This window comes from Chrysochloris asiatica, unplaced genomic scaffold (genome assembly GCF_000296735.1).
Source record: "Chrysochloris asiatica unplaced genomic scaffold, ChrAsi1.0 scaffold00053, whole genome shotgun sequence".
Lineage (NCBI taxonomy): Eukaryota > Metazoa > Chordata > Mammalia > Afrosoricida > Chrysochloridae > Chrysochloris > Chrysochloris asiatica.
Genome location: NW_006408571.1, coordinates 14,598,783 through 14,621,005, shown reverse-complemented (window position 1 = coordinate 14,621,005; position 22,223 = coordinate 14,598,783). Strand labels below are relative to the sequence as shown.

Below are 22,223 nucleotides of genomic sequence, written 5' to 3'. Positions count from 1 at the left end.
ACTCAAACCCAACAGCGGCTCCTATCAATGTCACTATGAGTTAGAACCAACTTGAGGGCACGTAACATCAACAACCTACCACACACTTTGAAAGCTGAGCTATAAGATACATGACGATCCAGGTCTTAAAGTAACGACTGTTTGACACACAAGTAGGACAGATTTGAACAATACTTCAGAAGCTTTCAAAAAAAGTAAAACTGACAATGGAAACACAACTCACAGAAGTCTGGTTAGAATTGCAGCTTGAACCCAACCAGCTCAAGTGCTTATTAAAGTAAAAATATTAACATTCATCATAAGATTTAAACAAAACACTGAGTCTTTTAACATAATATTAAAAATACCCAGGATATTTTTTAAAAACCAAAATTATTTGACACATGAAGAACCAAGGAAACCTCAACTCTTAATAAGAAATAACTAATAGATGCCAATAATGCTAAATTGACACAGATGATGGTTTTATCTGACAGACTCTAATGGAACTATTATAAAAATACTGCAACAAGAGACTGACGATCGCCTCGTTGCGGGAAGCGCAATGGCTGGAAGGATGCTGGCGTGGGCCTGGAAACACATATCCTGGTTCTACTACCAGTACCTGCTCGTCACGGCACTCTACATGCTGAAGTCCTGAGAGCGGACTGTGTTCAATTCGATACTGGTTTCTGTTTTGGGGATGACACTGTACACAGGATGCGTCTTCATGCTGCAGCACATCATGGCGATATTGCATTACTTTGAAATCGTACCGTGATCACCATGTGACCAAGATCCAGAGGTTCCTGAAGAACCACTCTCTGAAGGTGGAATGGGACTTCATGCGATGTCGTAAGAAACTACTAGATGTTAATATAAGTAGCCTGAAGAATATGAAGGCTCAAATTCATGAATAGGACAGGAAAATAATCCTAACTCGTGTTGTGTTCTTTATTCTTCATTTTAAAAGAGGCTCTTGTAATTTTTGTCTATTTTAACATTGCAGTCATTTGTACTTTGATATCAGTATAATCTTAATCTTTGTGACTGTTTCAATATTAGCCTATGGAAGCTTTTCTTAACATTGTTGTTGTTGTTGTTATGTGCCGTCGAGTCGGTTCCGACCCATAGCGACCCTGTACAGAGTTTCCGAGGGTGTAAATCTTTATGGGAGCAGAAAGCCTCATCTTTCTCCCGCGGAGCGGCTGGTAGTTTCGAACCGCTGACCTTAAGGTTCGCAGCCCGATTCCTAACCACTACGCTAACTGAGTACATTTTAATTGCTTTCTCATTTTAAAATCCCAAGTCGTTAGCTGGCTTTACTGCTGTTGCTATTGTATGGCATATACATCAGCCTGGATATATTTCTACACTTGACCAAAGTTTTGTAAGAAACAATACAAGATACAGGGCTAGAGGGAGGGGAGGGACAATATTTTATTGAGCACTACTTAGAAAAGACTCCCTGTAAGTTCAACGCAAGGGTCCAGTTTAAGTTATCTAGACGCCACACTATTCAGCAGCTTTTACTTTAAAACTATGAAAGCTTTTTTTAACAAAAAAAACCAAATCCTGATAAAGTTAAAATAAAGGAACATTTCACCTTTAAATATTTAATTCTAACTAGAACTTATTTCCAGAAAACTTATGATGATGATTGTTCTGACCAAAGATTCTCAATTGGCTAGGCAGTATTGTTATGAAATCCTTATATATTATAGTGTTTTTAATAGAAAGTGAATCAATTTCCTCTGAGAGCCACTATTACCAGTGTACTTCCTTAATTTATTTTCATGATTGTAATGGGTGCTGTAAATGCATTTGCACATTGCTGTAGGATATGAAATGAACTGTTGTTAAAAACGAGAGCAAAAAGAAGTGTAAACTTGGTTAACATCCTTTCATCCTTCATATTTTTTAAAAAAGATTTCTATTCCTTACATATAAAATGACTACCTAAGATTTTTTGATGTAAACTCATTAAATTCAAAGAGGGAAAAAAACAAAACAAAAACTCCAACAAGAGCAAATAGTCTTGAAATAAAATAAAATTGTGGAATGTCTCAACAAGATAGAATGTATAATTAAGGACCAAATGGAAATTTTAAAATCGAAAAGCATATAATAACAAAAATTAAAAACTCACAGGCTCTGTGATGGTGCTGGTAGTATGTCTTCGGGTTGATTCCAACTCATAGTAACCTTGTATAGGGTTTCTGAGGCTATAAATTCTTACAGGAGCAAAAAGGCTCATCTTTCTCCCACAGAGCAGCTGGTGGATTGGAACTACTGACCTTGTGTAACCCACTGCACTACCAGGGCTCCCACGGGATGGTAGTAGAATAGATATGCTAGAGGAAGAGTCAAATGAGCTGAAAAAAATAAGGAAGAAGAACCTGTGGGGCAAGAATATGATAATGAAGACAAATATTTATTTCACTGGAGTCCCAAAAGGCCCAGAAAAAGTATTTGAGTAAATAATGGCTGAAAACTCAACTTTACCATTTTATTTGCATTACTTATGCTGCTGTTGTTCTGTGCCAACAAATCAATTCCAACACACAGTGACACTAGAGCATTACTTACAGGGGAACAAAACTGGGATGACTGAGAATGTCTCACCAGAAACTATGACGGCCAAAAGGAAATAGAATAACATTTTAAAATGCTGACAGTAAAAAGCAAAACAAAGAAACAATCAAGAATTCTACAGCCAGGAAAAATATCCTTCAGGAATGAAGGTGAAAGAAATACATTCACAGATAAAGTAAAACTAAGAGTATTTACTGCGAGTGTTGTTGTTAAGTGCCACTGAGTCAGTTCCAGCCCATAGCGACTCTGTATAGTGTTTCCAAGGAGCAGCTGGTGAGCTTGACCCACCGACCTTGGAGTCTGACACATTAGCCCACAGCACCACACCAGGACTCCTGCGAGTAGACCTTTCTAAAAGATTTAAAGGAAGTTCTTCAGAGAAAAGAAATATGACACCAGAAGGAATAAAGGATGAGCAACCAAGATGGTTAAGTCTTTCTCCTCTTCAGATCTCTAAAATATGTTTGACAGAGGATTAACAGAAGATACAAAAATGTCTGATGGGGTTTTCAATGATCAAACTAAAAGGTAACTCAACTCCCAACTCAAAATAGGACAAATGGACTAAAATTGCCACATGCATAAAGAAGGGAAAGTGACTGGTCAGATTTCCATGGATCTTTAACAACAGCACATTTTCCTTATTTCTTTTCATCAATCCTTGCTTTCCCCAAGTAAAAGTAATAGCACCGAACAGCTTGTAAGTGGTCTACTTAAGCATGATACTGTGCCAACACAGTGGAGACATTAAGGGCACATAAGAAATCATTTTCTCAGAGGCTACAGTTACAGGAGTTCGAAGCATAGCATGAATTAATAGGACGAAAGATAATTATACAGCGCTAGCCCCACAGTGAGTTTGTAAAAGCCAAGAACCCGGGACGGCCGGAGGTTACTTCCTTGAGCTCTCATGGTCTCTGGCCAACAAGTCTGAGTGCAGCCACATGCTGGATTTTCGTCCATGACACTGGTCCTCAACACCCCAATACCTGTGGTCTGCAACAGACCACAACCTGAACAGATATCTTATTTTTTCTTTATACACATACATCCATTGCCACGAACTGGTTCTGACTCATAGTGATCCTACAGGACAGAGCAGAACTACTCCCTAAGAATTCCAAGGCTGTTATCTTTAAAGAAACAGACACCCTCATCCTTCTTCTTTGGAGTGGCTGCTGGGTTTGAATTGTTGACCTTGCAGTTAGCAGCCCACTGCATAAACAGGGCTCTCTTTGCCCTTTGTTGTTGTTAAGTGCTGTTCAGTCGATTCTGACTCATAGTGACCCTGTATAAGGTTTCTGAGGAGCAGCTGGTGGATTTAAACTACTGATCTCATGGCTAGAAGTCTAGTGCTTATCCTACAGCATCACACCAGGACCACTTACAATGTAAACTCTTAAACTCTAACATAAAAGAAATTAAAACAATAGAACTAAACATCAACAACAACAAAACACAGAGCTATGACATCAAGATTAAATACTAATTTTATGCCAGTAAAATATCAACAGATTTGTGTCATGCAAAGAAAAAAGCACTGAGAAAGACTCACCAGGCTTTGTTTTATGTCTTATTTAAAAAAAAAAAAAATACGGTTACTTTTTGTTAAGTGGAGAGAAGAGATTGTTCCATTTGAGAAATCCCAGTTAGGGTTACTGAGTAGGTGCAAATATTCAGATATATACAAATACTTTGAAGACATGCCAAAATCATCCCCTATGTATTAATTAAAGTTTAACTTTTAGAAAAAAAATCAGTTCATCTTTAATTCATCAGCAGTTCTGAAAAGATTTTATTCTTGAACTGCAGAAGAGAAAAATCTTTAAATCTATACATAGTCTAACAGTATAAATTTTGTTCATTTTTATGTAAAAGGCATGATAGCCACTAATAGAAATTGTCTCTTAAAATACAGGCAAACCTCAGTCACTGCCAACTGCCCTTGATGTGTTTGTAACACCCTAAAGATTAAACAGTATAATGTCATAAATCCTATTACAGTATATAATCTCTAAATTACATTCAAAGGGATAAAAATATACAGCATATTAATGAACTTTATATTTTCATAACACCCTTTATACTGAATGTGAGAATCTAGTTACTTTGGATAAAAGTTTATGAAAATCCATCTCTCATAGCTGTTAAATGAAATATATTCTGCTCATCCTTATATTCAGCTACTTTAAGAATGATGTCAGCTTAGGAGGTGAATTAACCTCTTCCATTTCTCCTGTCCAAACTTCAGGCTTTATTTACATGCTAGTCACAAAATATGATGGTAGGTTAAAAGTAAAGGGATGAAAATCTAAAAATAAATAGATAACATGAAATACATACCTTATATATACATACAGGAATCCTGGTGTGGTGCTGTGCTAACCCAGACTGCAAAGCCGTTTGAACTGCAAGGTCAGCGGTTCAAGCTCATCAGTCACTCCTCGGAAACCCTATACAGGGTCGCAACCAACTCCACGGCACTTCACAACAACAACATATATGTAGTACAAGGAGATGTGGTAGTGTAGTGGTTATGAGTCGAGCTGCTAACCTCAGGGTCAGCAGTTTGAAACTCCCAGCTGTTCCTCGGGAGAAATGAGGCTTTCTGTTCCCATAAAGATTTATAGCCTCAGAAACCCTGTATAGGGTTGCTATGAGTCATAACTGACTCCATGGAACATAAACACCACCACTATATACATACACGTATATATATATATATGTGTGTGTGTGTGTGTATATATATATATATAGCAACATGAGTTTAACAACAAGAAAAGTATGTTGCTGTTAAGTGCCGTTGAGTCAGTTCTGACACATAGCGACTCTGTATAGGGTTTCTGAGGAGAGGATGGTGACTTTGAACTGTCGACCTTGCAGTTAGCAGTTCAGTGCTTATCCTACAGTGCCACACACCAGGACTCATCCCATTCCACCTCCCCACAAAAAAAAAAAAAAAAAAAAATTACAAAAGTACAAGAGCTCATTTTTACTAAGCAATGAAAAATAAATAATACAACCTGAAAATTATTATACATCAGGAAAAACACACAACAGATTTACTGCATATAACAAGATGAGAAGCAAACGGACTGAAATTTTGAAAACTGAGATACATAAATGGACATTTATTCCTTGTAGTGGGTTGAACAGTGTCCTCTAAAAAGAAATGTTCAAGTCCTAGACCTGGTACCTGTGAATGTGAATGTATTTGTACACAGAGTCATTGCAGTTCTAATGAAGGATCTCAAAATGTGATTATTCTGGCTTTAGAATGGGCCCTAAATTCAATGACTTGTGTCCTTATAGGACTCCTGGTGTGGCACTGTAGGATCAGCACTAGACTGTGTATCACCAGGTCAGCAGTTCAAACCCACCATCTGCTCCTTGGAAACCCTATACATGGCCACTATGATTTGGAACTATCTTAACAGCACTGAATAACAGTGTCCTTATAAGAAAAGTAAAGGAAGATTTGAGACAAACAGACAGATAGGAGAAGGTCATGTAAAGACACAGACAGAGATTAGAACCAAGTGTCTACAAATCACGGAACACCAAGAATTACCAGTAGCCACGAGATGCTGGAAGACAGAACAGATTCTCCCTTAGAGCCTTGAGAACAAACCAGTCCTGCCAACACCTGGATTTCAGACTTGTGGTCTCTATGATATTTATACTGTTACCATATCATTTGAAATCAGATTGAATAAACTACCTAGATAGGGAGACATTTGCCAAATGAGTTTCCAAATGATGGTGAATGAGCACAGTTCCTGAGTGATGACAGGTGATGACAGTCTGAACCTACCCTAGCAAACCATCATTTTAGGACTTGAAGATTAACTAAAGGATGTCTCATCTCCCCTGACATCCACAAACTGTGAGCCTGATCTTCGCCAGTGGCATAAATATATATTTTAAAGTCGCTTCAGGGTTACAACACATGACAAGAAAAAATCCAAATAGGGGACATTAGTAGTCACAGGAGACCCACTTTTCAGGTATTCTGAAATCAAAGGTAACCTAGGATCCCTAGAAATTCACAGAAAATCCTGAAAGATATATCTGATACAACCTACAACTGTAAAGGGGACTATGCCAGGCTGAAATGTGAATTTTTATATTTTCATGACCATTTAGAATGAACTTCAGAAGAATATGTATATGTATAATACCATTCAGAGTCACAGCAGACATGCTTCCCCAAGTGCACAGAGTCATCTAAAAAAAGTCATCTAAGCAACTGTCTGCAAAGCAGTATGTCTGAGAAAACAAATTAATTATGACTACCAAGTACACATATAGCCTGAAGTCAAAAAAAAAGAAAAGAAAAGAAAAACGCTAGGTGGGGAATTGGAAGGGTGGTAGTGGTGGTGAAACTCAGGTAATAAAACTTCATTTGCCAGCTACAGGGTAGTCAAAGGTTCAGTGAAGCTTGAAATTTCCCTCCAGCATGCAGGTCAACGACAGTATCAGTCCCCTTCCAACTGTGTAACAGAGTATACAATTCAGTAAGTACTCGTGATCCATCCCCCAAACGCGAGGGTACACTGACATTCAGTACCTGAGCAAGTCTCTAGATTTAACTCCCAGTTTATAGGAAATGAGTCAGAAATGACTTGAAGTCAGTCATGTGGGTTTTTGTTGTTGTTTCACAGGAAATAGACAGAACAAAGGAAAGAGTTGAACACCATTAAGGGTACAGTTAACAAAAGTCAGAATGTGGGAACTATTCCAGTTTACAATCTCCAGAGCGGGGCATTGGCGGAAGCACAGTGGGACTAGGAAACCTACAGATATAGAGAGATTCAAAAATCAGTTGGAGTGTATATTCTTTACTTGGATCCTGATTTGAAGAGACTATTAAAAAACTGTATGAGGCAACTGCCTATCTGATAATGCTGAAGAATTATAATAATTTTTGTATGTATGCATGACACTCTATAGTCTAAATCTTTTAGATAAAGACTAAAATATTTATGGATATAAAAAATTAATAACCAGTATTTGAGTCCTGGTGTGGCGCTATGGGTTAGTGTGCTAGACTGCAAAGTCAGTTTGAACCACAAGGTTAGCAGTTCAAACTCACCAGCTGCTCTTTGGAAACCCTATATAGGGTCGCTAAGGGTCAGAACCGACTTGATGGCACTTAACAACAATAACAATTTGAGTTCTGGTAGTGTAGTGATTACTAATTGGGCTGCTGACCTCAGGATCAGCAGTTCAAAACTACCAGCTGTTCCATAGGAGAAAGATGAGGCTTTCTGCTCCCGTAAAGTTTTTCAGCTTTGGAAACCTTGTACAGGGTCGCTATGAGTCAGAACCAACTCCACGGCACATAACAACAAAAACATTTGAGTCCTGGTGTGGCACTGTAGGATAAGCACTGAACTGTAAGGTCAGTTTGAACTGCAAGGTCAGCAGTTCAAACCAAGCTGCTCCTTGGAAACCCTATACAGGGTCGCTGTGAGTCAGAAACAACACAATGGCACATAACAATAGCAACAACATTTGCTTTTAAGAATTCCAGAAGGGAACAGGGAGAGTAAGTAAGAGTATCCATGAGGCAAAACCAGCTGTGAGATGATAGCTACCAATGCTGAGTAATGAAGACACGGATACTCATTATATTATTGTCTCTATTTGTAATATGTGTTTGAAATTTCCCATAGTAAGGTTCAAAGCTTTTGAAATCATTACGTGTTTTTCAGTATTTGATATTATTTTCTTAGTAACTGAACCACATTGTTGAAATAAACATTACTGACTACCCATTAAAAAAAAGTCTCTAAAAATGACAATGAGTAAGGGTCCACCAAGTACATGCTTCAGATACATGCCTGAAGCATGTATTATATCAAAAACAATGTCTATTCTGATTCTGTTACATTATATTAATTGAAAATTACACCAACCTTGCATAGCTTTAGATTCCTGTCTCCTGTCTTGTGAAATATAGTCTGTTACGTAAACACATCCAAAAGGATCTATGCCTTTTTTTTATAATCTATATCCAGTCACATGGTTATTCATTCATAAGGCTATATATTTAGTTCTATACTAGGAGTCCTGGTATGGAGCTGTTAGGATAAGCACTGGACCACAAGGTTGGTTTGAAAAATAGGACTGCGGTTCAAACCCACCAACCATTCCTCAGAAACCCTATACAGAGTCACTATGAGTTGGAACCGATAGCACACAACAACAACAACAACATACTAGGCCTCAGGGAGACAGCGAAAAAAAGGAAGTTCCACTCTAATAAAGCATGCTTCTATTTGTTATTGTTGTTATTGTTAAGTGCCATCAAGTTGGTTCTGACTCACAGCAATCCTGCATAGGGTTCCCAAGGAGTGGCTGGTGGGTTTGAACTGCCGACCTTGTGGTTCAAACCAACCTTGTGGTCCAGTGCTTTATCCCACAGCACTACACTAAGACTCCATACTTCTATTGTTGTTGCTGTTGAGTGCCATTGAGTTGGTTCTGATTCATAGCGACCCTGTATAGGGTTTCTAAGGAGTAGCTGGTGGCTTTGAACTGCCGACAATGTGGTTCACAGTCCAGTGCTGATCCTACAGCGCCATGCCTTGAGTAGAAGAAAAATCAAGTTTATCTCTATTATGCACCTCATGATGGAAAATTTTTAACTCGATAACATTTATTCATAATTCATACAGTTTTCCATCTTAAAATCAAAAGTTTATTTAAGCTATATACAATAAAAACATGTAATTACAATAGCAAGCAACAGGTGTGGCACTGTGGGATAAAACACTGGAATGCAAGGACAGTATGAACAAAGGTCAGTGGTTCAAACTCACCCTACGCTCCTTGGAAGCCCTAAACAGGGTTGCTATGAGTTGGAACTGACTCGATTGTACTTACCGACAACAACAAACTTATATAATAAGCAAGATCGCTGATTCCTTAGGCTGTGACATACCAAAAATAACATGAGAACTCGCCTCCATACCTATTACTAGGAGGCCTGGTGTAGTGCTGTAGGATAAGCAATGGACCACAAGGTCGGTTTGAATAGCAAGGTTGGTGGTTCAAACTCATCAGCTGCTCCTCAGAAACCCTATACAGGGTCACTATGAGTTGGAACTGACGCCAGGACACGTACCAACAGTCCTAGTGTGGTGCTGTAGCTCTGGACTGCTAACCACAAAGTCAGTGGTTCAAACCCACCAGACACTCTTCAAAAAGCCTTGATGGCACTTAATAACAACACAAGGAACCCTGGTGGCTCTACTGGCTAAGTGCTGGACTGCTAACAGCAAGGTCAGTGGTTCAAAACTCGTCCTTGAGACTGTCTGCTCTTGTAAAGATTTATAATCTCAGAAGCACTGTATAGGGGCACTCTGAATCAGAACTGACATGATGGCAGTGAGTAGAGAATGTTAATTTATTAGAAATCTAACACTAGACAATAAGTTTTATATGCTGGAAAGTAATTAACAATATTAGTTGCATAAAGTATGATTTTATTCTCAAACACATAAATTTCTTTAAGTACCTGGTTTCAGCTTCTCTATATTTTGAAATGAACTCTCCAGCTTTGGCTTATTTCCTTAAGGCAAAATTTCAGGTTGCTTAGGCCCAAGAGGTCTACTGTTCAGGGTGATTCCACTCAGTGCAAAAAATCCACAAAATAATCCAGTTTAAAAATCTGTTGCTTGTAAATGCAGTATATGCAAAATGGTCCCTTCATCAAGGACAATAGACCATAATTGAATACACCATGTTGAGTGAAATACAATGAAAAATTTACCTGCCTCTCTAAGATAGTGACACTATTTCTCTACTGATGATTTTGCTGCTGTTAAGTGCCGTCCAGTCAGTTCCAACCCATAGTGACACTTTATAGGATTTCCGAGGAGCAACTGGTGAGTTTGAACCACTGACCTTGTGGTTCACACCAACCTTGTGGCCTAGTAGATTATCCTACAGTGCCATACCAAGAGAAAGGCTAGGAGATTTAGAAAGTGTGAGAGGCCAGGGAAGCAGAGGAAGGATCCTACAAGGTTCTGCCAGGAAAAAATGAAGCAACTTGTTGTTCTCCCAACTCTGGTATTTTTTAAAAAGTGTTCTTCACTTAATGTAAACCAATAATGGGAATCAGGAAAACTAGCAGGAAATTTACTTTATCAGTGACCCAAAATACTAAGTCTTAATCTTCACATGGCACAGACTAAGTTCATTTCTAGATTTGTCAATTAAGCTAAAAATATGAATTGTTGGTGTTAAGTAACTTAACATCATGAATGATTAAATTAGCATAGAAGCAGGTGAACGAAACCCAAACAGAATATCTCAAAAGAAAATCACCAATGTGTCCAGAATAGATAAATATTCATAGAGACAGAGTGCAGATCTGTGGTTTCCTGAAAATAGGGGTTCTGTTGTTGTTAGGTGCCATCGATTCAGTACTGACTCATAACAACCTTATGTACAACAGGATGAAACACTGCCCCATCCTGGGCCAACCTCACAATTGTTGCCACGCTTGAGCCCACTGATGCTGCCCTTGGCCAATCCATCTCGCTGGGAGTCTTCCTCTTTTTCTCTGACCTTCCACCTCACCAAACATGATATCCTTCTCCAGCGACTGCTCCCTCCTGACAATATGTCCAAAGTATGAGAGATGAAGTTTGGCCATCCTGGCCTCCAAGGAGCACTCTGGCTGCACTTCTTCCAACACAGATCTGTTGGTTCTTTTGGCAGCCTATGGCACTTACAACATTCTCCTCCAACACCATAACTCAAATGTATCAATTTTTCTATGGTCTTCCTTATTCACTGTCCAACTTTTGCATGCATATAAGGTTATTGAAAATACCATGGCTTGGGTCAGGTACACCTTAGTCTTCAAGCTGATGTCTTTGCTGTTCAACACTTTAAAAAGTTCCTGTGCAGCAGATCTGCCAAATGCAATACGTCGTCTGATCTCTTGACTGCTGCTTCCATGAGTGTTGATAGTTGATCCAAGAAGAATGAATTCCTTGACAACTTCAATCTTTTCTCCACTGATAAGAATGTTGTTTATTGGTCCAGTGGTGAGGATTTTTGTTTTCTTTACACTGAGGTGCAATCCATACTAACAAACCTCCTGCTTTTGGACTCTCTAGAGTGATGGAAATGTCTAAAACTCAATTTGTTGATGGGTATGAAACTATGGATTTACTTAAGATGTTAAAAATAAAATAAATATAATCACCAAGACATATCATAATCAAACTTTTAAATATCAAAGACAAGGAAAGAATTGTGAGAGCAGCTCAGGAAAAATGAAAATTTACTTACAAAGAAGAACCAGTAAGACTAAGCTCTGATTTCTCATCAGAAACCATGCAGACAAGAAGGCAATGGGATGACATATACAAAATTCTGAAAGGAAAAGCTTGCCAGTCAATAATCATATACCCAACAAAGCTGCCCCTCAAATATAATGGTGAAATTAAGATTATTTCCTGATAAACAGAGATTAAAGGAATTTGTAATGACCAGACCAATGTTACAAAAACTACTACAGAGTGTTCTTTGGACTGAGAACCAACAACAGCAGAAAACAACCTGCGACTACCATACATGACAACAACACCCAGAACTGAATTCAAATACGTTGTTGTTAAGTACATAGTGAACCTGTATAGGGTTTCCAAGGAGTGCCTAGCGAGTCTGAACTGCTGATTTTGTGGTTCAAACCGATCTTGTGGTCAAGTGCTTATCCTACAGAGCCACACAAGGACTAATTCAGATATTTTGTGTTATATCATGTTAAGTGCCATCAAGTCAGTTAAGACTCACAGCGACCCTGTATAGGGTTTTCAAAGAGCAGCTGGTGAGTTTTAACCACTAACCTTGTGGTTCAAACCAACTTTGCAGTCCAGCACATTAACCCACAGCACAATACCAGGACTCCAATTCAGATATAGAAGTATTTAAAGTAAAACAAACCTACAAGACTGAAAATAGGGAACCAGAGATATCAATGCATAATGAAGTCAACTACAAAACAAAAAAAGGGAATAGTGCAGATACAGAACTTCCATGTGGCAAGGCAGTCAAGCAGATTTCAAGATAAAACAGACTGTTTTAAGCAGGAGAAAAAATTATTACAGGTAACAACTCAATGAAAAATAATACATCTGCATATAAAAATAAAGAGGAAAAACCAGAAAGGTTAGCATACAACAGAAATGAAAATGACAAGAAAATCCACAAATAAAATGAACTCAGCTTAAAAAAATTGTGTAGAACAATGAATATAGCAGCACCACACACACAAACACACAGAAAAGATGGTAACAATCAATTCATACCTACTGATAATTATGATGAATGTGGGTGAATTAAACGGACCAGTCAAGAGACAAAAAGAGCAGAATGGATAAGAAAACAGAATCATTCAGTGCACAGTCTACAGGAGACATATCAAAAAAATGGAGACAGCCTAAATGGCAATCAACAGAAGAATAGTTACATAAACATTGGTACATGCACATAATGGGATATTACAAAACACTGAAGAATAATAACGAATCTGTGAAACACCTCACAACATGGTTGAACCTGGAAGACATTACACTAAGTGAAATTAATCAATCAAAAAAGGACAAACATTGTATGAGACCAATGTTGTAAAAGGTTAAAATAAGATTTACTTGATAAAAGAAACAATCTATGATGGCTACAGGGGAAAGGGAAAATTATCCATGGACTAGTTAATATGTTAACATAGGTGACAAGGTGGGCAGTATACAAGAGGGAGGTTAGTAGAGGAAAGATGGGTAGCAGAAGATATGGGGAGGAACGCAATGGTTAAAAGAATAGTAGGTAAATGCTGTTAACTGTTGTACATGAAGAGGATTGCAACCATGTAATGAAGCAAAGTATGTGATTTGCTAAATGCAAAACTGATGATCTGCTCTGTGAACCTTCACTCAATTCACAATGAAAGTATAAAGCAAACAAAAACATAACATAATTCTAGCTGGCACACACCTTTCTTGATTATAAACTAGTCAGTGTCCCTGGTTCTGTTTGAATGACTGCCTCTTGGTCTATGTACAGCCCAAAGATTCGTCAACTTGCAGCATGCACCAATCAGTACCTCATTTTTGTTTTATGACTGACTGACATTCCACTGTATGAATATGCCACATTTTGCTTACCCATCCACATTGATGGATATTTGGGGTGTTTCCACTTTTTTGGCTATTATGAATAATGGCATGAACATTTGTCATAATTTCACCCACTTTTAGGTTACTGTGACAAATGTTTAAACTTAAAGCAATTCAGCCCAGGTACTGGCAGAAGTCTCTACAGACCCTAAAGTAAGACTGGTGGTGGTGGTTGTGTGCCGTGAGTCAGTTGCGACCCACAGCGACCCTGTATAGGCTTTCCAAGACTATAAATCTTTACAGGAGTAGAAGGCCTCATCTCTCTCCTATGTGATGGCTAGCCGTTTCGAACTTCTGACCTTGAGGTTAGCTCAACACGTAATCACTACGCTACCAAAGCTCCTTTTATATACTTTTACAGACCATAAATAGAGGAAGTCAAAATAATAACACAGAAAGCTGCAAAAGATAACATTTAAAATTCCCAATGTTGACTGTATCTAGAATTTTTAAAGACTCACATATTTCATATTTAACTTAAATATTTAAACAAGATTAAAGTAATTCGTAAAAAATCACAATGTTGTAACTGAAGAAAAGAACATGCTAAATATGCATGCTTATATTAATATATCTGTGAATTTTTATAGTTTGAGCTGTCCTCCTAAGGAAATATGGCAAAATTTCCTGCTAAATACTCAGGCTTAACCTTATGACTTAAGGAGATTCAACCTCCAAATATTTACTTTTAGTAAGTAAAATATTCAAATGTTCCATATTCAAAAAGCTGGTGGAAGGGTAAAATTTATCCTGTATGTATGGGCACAAAGACTGATGAACTTTTTTGATTAGTGAATAAAAAGCAAATTACATAAATTATATAAAGCAAATCTCTAAAATTAATCTGTCTGAAAAATATACACTATAGTTTTGATTCAAATTATATATAATGTGTCCAAGAACCCCGAAATATTATCACTAAAACAAGTTTGTATTATTAATTCGTTAACTTGCAAGCTAAGACTTTTGTTTGCTTTATAACAAAGGACAATTAGAAATGTCATTAAAATAATGCAAAATTATTCCTTTCCAAGTAAGTAACATGTTTAGAATTCAGCATTCAAAAGAAGAGAAATAGCTTTTTCTTGAGATTGTAGATCTATACCAATTTTTTAAAACAAAAGCATTTACTAAGTTTATAATTATTTTATCTATTTGTTAAACTCACAGCTTTAACAATACCAGTTATAAAAATTAACAGTGAAGAGTATCTTTTTTGGTAGAGGATATTTATAGAAGTCCATATTTAAAAATCTATTTCTAGCAAGCTATTAAAGAGAAGTAGTCATTAAAGGGGAAAACAAAAACGTAAACATTTACAATTTCTTTTTGCTACAATTTTAACAACATACTTAAACCAATTAAATCTAGTTTGTTACATTTCCAGAATATCAAATACACTCGGGATCTAATTTTTAATTCAAATTCAATAAATATTTATTGAGTGGTCTACTATGTGCCTAACACTATGCTAAGCGCTAGGAACCCCCCTCCCCCCCACACACCATTTTGGGTTTTCCTCTCTTTCTCCCTCCTTGTCCTTATGGCCACACATACAATCACTTGATGAAAGATGCCAGCAGGACAGTCCTAACCTCATTTACTACACACTTGGCTTAAATTTATACTCTTGGTCTCTAAACTTAGAATTCAAATAAATACCAACTATGAAAAAGAATTCACAAGAATCCCTTTCCTGTAGGGCACTTATCACTGAGGGGTAAAATTTTTCTCATATGCATCATGAAGGAAGATCCTTTTTCCATGTTGTTGGCAAAACTGTCAATCATCTTGATGAGCAGCAAATAAATGAATGCCCAATGATGGGATTCTGTATTATCCTTAAAAAAGAAATCCATCAACTAAACATCAACAGGTAAATGTTTATACTCGACAGCCATCAATTTCAACTATCCATGCAAAGAGACAGGTGAGCTGGACTGGTAAACCTCGAAATTAGAGAAGTATTAATCGTCTGCTTCCAGCCAATATAAACAGATGTTATTTTTAAACAGGCAAAATCATCTCTTCCACTGAAATTTATTTGCAGCAGATAATGTTCTGTTACATTTTTAATCAAGCAGATGAAGTTACATTTAAATTGAAAATCTGCTTCACTCAACTAATCAGGCAAGTAAAATTCAGAGATGATTGAATGGCATTACACAGCACACTATTACGGCAGGTAAATTGGGAAATTTACCTGTCACACCACACAGCATATTGTTCAGCCACTGCATCTGCAACTTAGAAGCAAAGCACTAAGACAAAAAGGGAAAGGCATGTTAAACAGATTTATAAATCCATCATATTTTATGAAAACATTATTAAGGCTGCCCGTAAATATATAAATTTTTAAAAGGAAAAAACCCATACACACACCATCTCTCTGGGATTCAATGAAGATTTACATGGGTTATGCTTATCTGTTTCATGTAAATAGCATGCCTGGTTATTTTGAAAATCAAGATACAACCCAGGCAAAGAAAAAGAACCCAATATTTGCATTAGAACAAAGGGCAAAGAATTAATGACCATATGATATCAAGAATATGATGGTCAAATCCAAGAAAGGCAAAACAGTTTAAAAAGAAATAGCAAAATAAGCATTTTAATTTGCAAAATCAAATAACTAAGGCCATCAACAATATGAGCAGACCATTAATTTCATACACAGCAAAGATAACACATCTAAAAAATTATCAATTTATTTCATTTATAAAAAGTCTGGTCTATCTTAGTCAATTGTAGTTCCCTACACAGTTGGCGCTACAGGATAAGCACAGGCCTGCTAATCACAAAGGCAGTGGTTCAAACCCACCACCTGCTCTTTGGAAACCCTATACAGGGTTGCTATCAATAGGAACAGACTCAACCGCACTTAGTAACAACAGCAATACAGTTGAAATGTTAAGATTTCTAAAATGCCTTCAAAATTCACTCACCCCAAAAATCGAATGGCTATTTTAGTTGCTTCTTTCCATTGAAAACCAAAATTTCGTTTCAGTGCTTACTATTTATAAAATCAAATACTTCTGCTGCAACAACTGAACTTCATGTTACTACTCATAAAACTACTCATGGCATTACTTACAATGTACAGCTTTTATGCTTTTTTCCACAATCAAGTTTTATCTTCACAACCACCTTTCAAATACATAGGCACAATACAGAAATGAAATAGAGGCTGAGGTGCCAACCATTGTGCCTTTCCTCTTTGTTTCCCGCCTACCTTCTATCCAGGTCTACCCTCCCTCATTTCTTCATTCCCCCGGCCCTCTTTTTTTTAATAGGGGAAGGTGGTATATAACACTGGAATGTAATCTAGTTATTAAAAGCAAATCATGTGACCCTACCTTGGTTTCCCATTAAGTGAAATGCATTTGGACTGACACAGCCACATCTTGTTATCGGTTAGCTACAAATCATACACTCGTCAGTATGGTGCTATAACTATCAAGGCTATCATTGTCAGCAAACTAAAAAATATTTTTTGCTTCTAAAAGTATTAGACGATAAATAGTAGAAAGCCAAAATTATACAAAAGCTAAAATGTAATTACGAGATATAAGATCAAAAGGAACTCAATGAGGATCTACTTGCAAAAGAAGATGAAAGTAAACAAAAATGAGGAACAACTACCTATTAGAAAAAATGAGTATCAATCATCAATGTAAGATTTGTTGGTATAATCATGGAATAATTTCCAGCTTGGAATAAAAAAATACCTAGAGATTTAAAAATTCTGTTACATATAAATAGATATAGCATCAAGATACCAAAGATATTTCTACCATTTAGCTTGAAAACACCCATGATATATAAGAAAATTTATGTTGCTAAAGTAATTAGAAAAGCTAACAAACCTATTTAAGTATCTTCACGATCTCTTTATATCATTTGTACTTTTATTTTTTATTAAATTTTATTGTTGTTTGGGTGAAACAACACAGAACAAGTACGTTTTCAATCAATAATTCATACATATTTTGTTTTATGTCATTGATTGTAATCCACCATATCATGGTACTTTTTATAATAAATTATTTCTGATTTAAAGGAGAGTTGCAAAACTGGTACACACTTCCTCTATACCCTGCACCTAGTTTCCTCCATTGCTAAAATTAAAGTTGTTTATTTAGTAGTTGGAAAATGGTTGAGCACTGGTCATTTCGATTGTTTTAATCAAGTAGAACTCCTGAGCTCTGTTAAGTCTATCTTCTATTTTGCATTTTTTCAGTAAAATGTTCACTTTATAATACTTAAATCTATATAAAAATTGTGATGATAGTACTGATAATTTCCAGTTTCCCCTATTACTAACATCCCTATTAAATAGCCATTAGTCTATTTTACCCAAATAAATGAACAAAATTGTTGTTTTAGTTACGTGTCAGTTCCAAACCCGTACAGCATTTCCAAGGAGCAGATATTGGGTTTGAACTGCTGACTTTTCAGTTGGCAGTCCTATGTTTATCCCACAGCTCCATATCAAGCCCCCACATGAACCAATAATGTCACCTTATTAACCAAAGTCTACACTTTATTCAGATTTCCTTAGTTTTCATGTAATGTCCTTTTTCTGTTGGAGTATCCTATCCAGGATATCTATTACATTCTGTCATCATGTGTTCTTAGCTCATCTTCGTTGTGACCGTTTCTCTTAAGACTCTTCCTGTTATTAACAATTTTGAGAAGTACTGGTCAGGAATTTTGTAGAATGTCCCTCAAATGGGATTTGCCTAATTATTTTTCTTGTAGTTAAACTAGGATTACAGATTTTTTTAAGAAGACCAGACACCTCTGAAGTGCCATTTTCATTGTTGTTGTTAAGTGCCATCGAGTCAGTTCCGAGTCATAACGACCCTGTATCGGGTTTTCGAGGAGTAGCTGGTGGGTTTAAAGTGCCCACTTTGTGGTTCACAGTCCAGTGCTGATGTACAACGCCACGACAGAATCAACAGGACATCACTGCCAGCGTTAGAGTGGATCACCTGAATTATCGCTATGTGTCCACCATGACCTCAACCTTCATATATACTTTTTAAATTCATTTATACTTTTTAAAACTCTATAGTGTAGTGGTTACGAATCGGGCTGCGAACCTCAAGGTCAGCAGTTTGAAACTACCAGCTGTTCTGTGGGAGAAAGATGAGGCTTTCTGCTCCCGTAAAGATTTACAGCCTCGGAAACCCTGTACAGGGTCGCTATGAGTCGGAACCGACTCCAAGGCACATCACACCAACAACAACAACAACATTATGATACACTAAGGAACTCTGGTAGCATAGCAGTTACGAGTTGGGCTGCTAACCACAAGGTCAGCTAGTTCGAAACTACCAACGGTTCCGCAAGAGAAAGATGAGGCTTTCTGCTCCCATAAAGATTTACAGCCTCGGAAACCCTGTACAGGGTCGCTATGAGTGGGAATCGACTCCACGGCACATGACCACCAACCACCACCATTATGATACACTGTTATTCTTCACCAATGAAAGCGACAATTTTAACAACTCCTATAAAGGATCAGCACTGGCCTACAAACCACCAAGTCAGCAGTTCAAACCCATCAAGCTGCTCCTTGGAAACCCTATATACAGGGTCACTATGAGTTGGAACTGACTCAATAGCACTTAATAACAAATCTTTTTAATGTGGCTCAAAGGGGAAAAAATAGCAAGAAACAATCCAGTTGTGCTTCCCATACTGCACAAAAATAAGTCTTTGTGTCATTTGTTGCAGTGGTTATTCCAAGTCTGTGGCTAGTTCCAACTTGGCTCCTTGGTTTCAAAGTTGGTCCAAAATAGAAGTGCTCAACCTTGGTTGCACATTAGAATCATAAAGGGGAACTTTAAAAAATACTGTTGCCAGCCAATGCCCTAGCTGAATCCAAATTCTTGGTGTAAGGCTTAGTAATTTTTAAAAACTCTCCAAGTTATCCGAGCATATAGGGTGAAGGAGCTCTGGTAGCGTAGTGGTTACGAATCGGGCTGCGAACCTTAAGGTCAGCGGTTCGAAACTACCAGCCGCTCCGCGGGAGAAAGATGAGGCTTTCTACTCCCGTAAAGATTTACACCCTCGGAAACCCTGTACAGGGTCGCTTGGGTCGGACCCGACTCGATGGCACTTAACAACAACAACAACAACATAGGGTGAAAAACCGGGGTGGAGAAGTACTACCCTAAAGCCATAGCTCTACTATCTTAACTGCTGTAGTTCAGGTTGATCCATCTTCCATTGATACCATTCATAGCTACACTATACTTTTAGGGACTGTATACTTCTTACAGCGTAGTGGTTACGAATTGGACTGTTAACCTTAGGGTCAGCAGTTCAAAACGATCAGCTGTTCCTCGGGAGAAAGATGAGGCTTTCTGCTCCCGTAAAGATTTATAGCCTCAGAAACCCTGTACAGGGTCACTCCACGGCACACAACATTTCTTGTGTTTCTTCAGTTTTTCACCTAAATGACTTTGGCTTAAGAGAACCCTGTAGCCCAGGGGCACTGCAGTGCTACTTAACATTGGTAATGTAAACATTCAGAGGCAGATTAACATTTAGAAGCATTACTGATGAAAAAATGTAAATATTCCAAGGTAAAGACCACAAAGGGCTAGATATCAAACTACAAACATTAAAATGTTCTGTATTCCTTAAAAAAATAAAAGATACAGTAATAAAATCTTTACAATCTAGAGCTCATTTTTGCACTGAAACAACAATCTATGGGTGGTCAAGTTCCCAGGCAAACAAAACATAAGAATATTGAACCCACAGGCCAAAGAAAATTTCCACTGAAACGTATGAAATTGTCATATTACATCAATTTTTATATGGTATAAACTAATACTTTGCATAGTCAATAAAAGGCAGAAAATAGCTATTACAGCAATAGTATTTCAGTAAAACTTTAAAAAATATATTTTTTTAATACTGGTTTGATCTTAAATACTAGTACCTGAGAGAGGCTGGCCAGATGATATGGTTGGCAAGACAGATAATTATATTTATACATAACAAAAGGGACACAATCAGTTTTTGAGAGGTGAGAACATAAGCTATAAAATGGGAGAAGACCTTTCAAGAGAGAACTTGAACTAGGCAGAGGCAGAAGAGGTGCTTAGAATTACAGCTATTTAAAGCTAAAGCTGCAGAGAGAGGCAATGAACACTGTCCTTAATTAGAGATATATGTGAGTTTCAGCTTAAAGACAGAAGTTAAGAACTTCAAAAAAAAGGAGGCATTTGTGTATCCTCATGATGGGATGATAACCAGAAAACAGGCTGGATTGGGTATTCTTAAGTTTACGATAGAGTTGGCTTCAAAAAGTTTGTGGAAAAATGCAACTAAAAGATAATGAAAGTTTTCCATGAACTTTCTGAAGCTTCCTTGTATTAACCTTCATAAACCACCAGGCATCTATTAAGACACTTAATAAAAGTAATTTATCATCCTAGACATAAAATACTCAGAGCTCTTCATGAATAAATTCGTCAGGGAAGAATAGACCCTCCCCTTCCTTTTTCTGTTGCAATATCAACTAAGGAACCCTGGTAGTGAAGTGGATTACAAGCTGGGCTGCTAACCTAAAGGTCTGCACTTGAAATCAATCAGTCGCTCCATGGGAGAAAGATGAGACTTTCTGTTTCACAAAGATTTACAGCCTCGGAAACCCCATAGGGGGTTGCTATGAGTCAGAACAGACGATGAGTGGCACATAACCACCACCACCATCACCATTAGCTGCTAGGAATGATTAAGAAACAAGCTAAAAATAAACTATCTTTAACATATATTTGTCATAAACATTCTTCATTCAAACTGACAATTATAAACCACTTCTCAATTTTCTGCGCCTTCATTACTTAAGATAGTATTTAGATTTTGTTTTTCTAGTTCACATAAGCATTTTCCAGTAGAAACATAAGCACTGTATAAACATAGCTGAGTACCCACAGTATTCCATGATACAGAAATACAATCAATATTTAACTATTCCATTTCTACTGCATTTATGTAATTTCCTTTCTAAAAATAATAATAAACATTCTTTGCACCCGTCCAATGCTGATGGGGAAGTACAATGGTATAGCTACTCTGGAAAACAGTTTGGTAGTATCTTTAAAAACTAAACCTGCAATTACTTTACAACCCAGCATTTCAACTCCTGGGTATTTATCCCTAACAAATGGAAACTTATGCTCATACAAATATCTGCACACAAATGTTCATAGCAGCTTTATTCATAACAGCTCCAAACTGGAAACAATCCAGCTGTCCCTCAGTAAGTGAATGGTTAAACAAACTGCATCCATATCATAGGATACAACTCAGCAATAAAAAACTTAATATATACAACTTGGATGAATCTCCCAGGAATTATGTTGGATGAAAAAAGCCAATCCTAAAAGGTCACTTACTGTATGATTCCATTTATATATCATTATGGAAATT

At 37.2% G+C, this 22,223-nt stretch overlaps 1 protein-coding gene and 1 pseudogene across 1 annotated transcript in view; one reads left to right on the top strand and one right to left on the bottom strand.

The window, feature by feature from the left end:
* ZCCHC7 (zinc finger, CCHC domain containing 7) overlaps positions 1 to 22,223 on the bottom strand; it is a 280,851-nt gene that overhangs the window by 199,144 nt on the left and 59,484 nt on the right. The gene's annotated exons all lie outside the window — the stretch shown is intronic.
* On the top strand, positions 545 to 6,819 carry LOC102832117 (annotated as a pseudogene).